Below are 4,706 nucleotides of genomic sequence, written 5' to 3' on the forward strand. Positions count from 1 at the left end.
CACCGGCAGTGCCAGATCAAGCATGCCTATTACAAGTGCTCCCGGCATTGTAACCTTGTGCACCGGCTACCTCGCGCACCGGCAATGCCAGATCAAGCACGCCTATTACAAGTGCTCCCGGCACTTGCACAGCGCACCGGCTACCTCGCGCAGCAACACTGCCAGGTCAAGCACGTGCTCCCGGCACTGGTACGTCGCAATGGCTATCAAGCGCACCAGCTTATACAGCGCAGCAGCCACACTGACCTCCCTGCTGCCTTACGACCACTGGTCACTTACTCAGCGACCATTACCTGTACAGTCTTTCCCCAGAGACTTATTCAGTCTTTGCAGTATTACCTGTAGTCTGTTCCAGTCGTAAACAAGCCAGCTTCTGTCACAGTTTCTCCTCCAGAATGATTGATTGATTGATGGGGCTTAACGTCCTTGTTCCGGTTATAACCGAGCCTAGGACACTTCCTCCAGAATGAAATAAACCCGCTCTTATATACAGCCGGCCTAAACCATTTCTGGGTAAATCAGGTTATCCCATTCCTCGTGACGTCACCTGTATTCTGGTCTTACGAGCGCTTTCATCCTATACCTACTTGTATGCACAAACAACCAAACGCCACATGACAATGATTACACGTGGTTTATTTACAGATCATACATAACATACACATATAAACACGAACATGGTTAACTCTACTATACTTGTTCATTACAGTATTAATAAATTTTATTTATGCCACAAAGTTCCTTTGAATCACGAGCAAGGTCGTGAAACCCATTAAACTAGAGAAACAGATTTGGTAACTGCGTGGTGCATGCCAAATAAGGATTCGCATCGGGAAATAGCCGATCGGTTCAACATCACAGTTAGTAGCGTCTCTAGGGCAAACGCATGTGTTATCGACGCTGTCATGGCTTTGATGAAAGAATTCATCGCCTGGCCATTTGGTAATAACCGTACATTATTCCTTTATGTATTGATTATTTTGGTGCTGTTATATATTTTGTTTAAGGACCTTTCCATTTGGACTTTACAGTATCATATACACTTTGACATATTCAGCTTAAAAATCTGCAACAAAACAACTCTTCTTTCCCCGAACCATCGTTGAGTGGAACAAGCTCCCAACCGCTGTTGTCTCCAGCACTACAAAATGTTCATTCAAAACTGCTCTCTCCAACATTTTTTGTCCAAAATTAATATAGATAGCCTCTTTTGGCCTCCTCCACTGATATTGTCTTCGGCTAGTTGAAGTTAATCAGGATCATCTAGGAGTAAAAAACAGAACTAGTAGACCTTTACTTACATACTCTTCTTGAATTCATAAAGTAAGTCACGATGGCACCACTATAGTCAGCTACCACGCTCTTGAAAGACTGTCTAGCCGAACAAAGCATTGCTTGTGCAAGATTTAATTTAGATATATATATATACTTAAGGGTATACAATAATGAACGAACGATGAGCCTTTAAAATACCATATTCAGTACTTACTTCAGTAAATCAGATTGATAAATAATCCGAAATGACAAATTCACACAATTTCTGTCAACTCAAAACATATGGCACGTTGCAAGTGCACACGGGCGACAACTCTTTCTGTTGGGTGCATTCGACTGGCACAATTAATACAACACGTACCTAGATTTACTTGTTCTCGGAAGCAAATGCATGTGTTTGCACACATATTATGAAGATTAAACTCTAAATAACAAGAGGAAATATGTCCATTAACTATTTTGTTTCCTGTCCGAGAAGATTTATCTTTTTCAATTTTGCCGCATGTGCATATTTTCTTTATTTCAAACATTTTTCGTTGTAAAAAGTCTTCTACTACATTTTGTTTTTGACTATACAACAGAAGTAACAATATTGCTAACCAGACAATTTTTGCAAACTAGCATTCCCGGTTCTATCATTTAATAAGGATGACCTCTCCCGACTATTTAAATGGCAATTAACATACGTATGTATATGTTGACGTTACAACTCTCATTGAGTGAACGAAAGCGTGACCGATAGTTCTATAAGAAACAGCTAAAAAGTAAGACTGTGCAAACACTAGTATTTACTTTCTAGTACAGGGACATATCACAGATTCATGTGGGCATGAATTTGAATTGTTTTAATAATGTAAGTAACAGGCGAATTAATAAATCATTTTAAATTATTAACCTGTTATGTTGTTTAGATTATGAGATCATTATGAAGCACGTAAACGCCAAGCCTCAGTTTTAAAAAATATCTTGTTCATTTCCACAAGTACCTGTGGAAATATCGACGATGTAGACTGCTCTGTTCGATGCACAGCTATCAGTGTTCGTAGAACGTACATGTACGACCATCGAAGTTTGACACTAAAGGAAACGGATCAAAATAGGCATTTGAAAATTGCTTTTGAATTGTTTACATTTTTAATATTCATGTCAAATGAAAAGAAATATGCGACTCTTTCATATGTATAATACTTTGTTGCTTATACGTAATGTTTTCTACTTATCTGAATTAAGTTCTTTCTAAATAGCACCCTTCGCACATATTTTATGTAAATAGTATATTGGTCTCGTAGACTACAGTTAATTCAGGAACAATGCCATAAAGTAAAAGGATTCCGAGGAGTTGTTAGGGCCATTTATGGCACCCACATACCAATTGCAGCTCAGAGTGAACACAAGGCCTCTTACCTCAACAGGAAAACGTACCAGTCCTTGGTGCTACAAGTAAGGGAAAGAAATTAAGCGGTACATGGCGGGTTGCTATGCGTATCGCTCCGCTAGTGTGTGCGTCCTACGTGTCTAAGAATATGTTCAGGTCAGCGAGATTACTGTGTATGGAAGATAGCATAAAATCACGTGACAACATCATCCATAATACTTTTTCCGATTCAGCCAGTCTCATGAATGAAGTTTGATCACGTGAGACATTTTACTACGAATTTTACTACACAAAACACGTATTTTGTACAAATCCGGGACAAATGAATATTTCCGAAATACGATCTGTTTTTTCATATATATATTGATGGCTGTTTTCCGCCATACCTCTTTAAATTTATACAATTCTTCAATTTTACTACAGATTATGATTTCACACCGATTCTTGGAAAGTTCCGTAACATTTTATTTTATACAAAAATACAAATCTCTACCTATTCCATGTTGGCTGTGCCTTGGATAACAAGTATGAATGAACAATGATTTTTTGGCTCACCAGGCACGAAGTACCAGTTAAGCTTATGGTATGGTGTGTTGTGCATTGTTCATCAACTTTTTCAATGCCTGTGAAAGAGTGCTATACAATTTCTTCAAATAAAATTTCATTTAGTCTTGGTGTATTTAAACCAAGGAGATTCAATAGAGGGAAATACTTGACAAGTAGTTTTATTGGGAATATTTCCCTATAATTTTGCAAATATCTAGGCGAGCAATACATGCCCTCTGAGCCTCTTCTTTTTAATATGGTTTGTGCAATAATAATAAGTGAATTATAGGCATATTTTTTGTTGAATGCAAATACAGGCAGTGGTTGATCATAAGATGGAATTCACGGAAGTATATGTTGGATGGCCAGGATCTGTACATGATGCGAGGATTTACGCCAACAGTAGTTTATATCTTAAAGCAGCTGAACTTTTTCCAACACAGAGCCACTTGGTTGGAGATGGGGCATATCCCCTATCAAAGTATGAGTATAATTAATGTTTTACACACTACTTGGAATTGATAGAGAAGGCACATAACAATGATGACTTTAAAAAGAATCAGACCATGGCATTCATAGTCAATGAAAAACTAACTATAAAATGCTGCATGTCAAACATGTGATCATCTTTCCCCATACACTGGTCCATATTGTATGTAAGATGCTGCTAGCTGTAAACATCTTCTGTAGTCTCATAACTGTCGAGTAATCCATACATGTCAAAAATGTCCAAAATATACTGGGACCTTAACCCTGAAACACAAGGATGTAAAATGGTATACTCGTACTTGTCCTTTATATAAAGTTTGACCGAAAAGTTGTGAAGTGTTTGAATTAAATCAGTTATTTTCTATAGAATATATATATATATATATATATATATATATATGGAAAAATTAAAAAATGACTCAGACAACATCTAACGTTTTCGTCCCGTCTAGGGAACTCTTCAGACTGTTTATTTTCAATTGCACCATGACGTCATAATGATCATGACGTCATAATAACAGTTACGTCATACAATACCAACAACTTACAACATAACAACTATACATGTACATACAAATGAAAACTTTTACGCACTATTCAGACTTGGTTTAATAGCTTAATAAACTCTGACTCCTTTGATTCTCGTTTTATTGTATCAGAAGTATCCATCTTATAGAAAGGGAAAATTTTAAAATCACCATTACTACAATTATGAATATGCTTACTAACATTTAAAAATCTGAGATTATCCGAACGTATTTGTTGACGATGACTGTCATTCTGGTTCTCAATTCATTACCAGTTTGTCCAATATAAAAAATCACTACATTGAGAACAAATCATAGCATAAATAACATTACGGCTTTTACAATCTATATTTCTTTAACATTAAAAGTGAAGCCATTTTTGAAATTGAAAGTGCTACCTTCCACAATAAGTTTACATGTACCAGCAACGCGGTGTATTACATTTAGAAACCTTTGTGCATTTTAAATTATCATTGAACTTAGAACTTGTCAAA

General features: G+C 36.7%; 1 long non-coding RNA gene across 1 annotated transcript; it reads right to left on the reverse strand.

The window, feature by feature from the left end:
• Positions 1-615: 615 nt before the first annotated feature.
• LOC117328721 lies at positions 616-4,058 on the reverse strand. Its single transcript, XR_004533028.1, has 2 exons — positions 3,792-4,058; positions 616-1,263 (listed from the first exon to the last, which is right to left on the reverse strand). It is a non-coding gene; the product is annotated as an uncharacterized LOC117328721 (long non-coding RNA).
• Between the last annotated feature and the right edge of the window lie 648 nt (positions 4,059-4,706).

The sequence above is a fragment of the Pecten maximus genome, chromosome 6, assembly GCF_902652985.1.
Source record: "Pecten maximus chromosome 6, xPecMax1.1, whole genome shotgun sequence".
Classification (NCBI taxonomy): domain Eukaryota; kingdom Metazoa; phylum Mollusca; class Bivalvia; order Pectinida; family Pectinidae; genus Pecten; species Pecten maximus.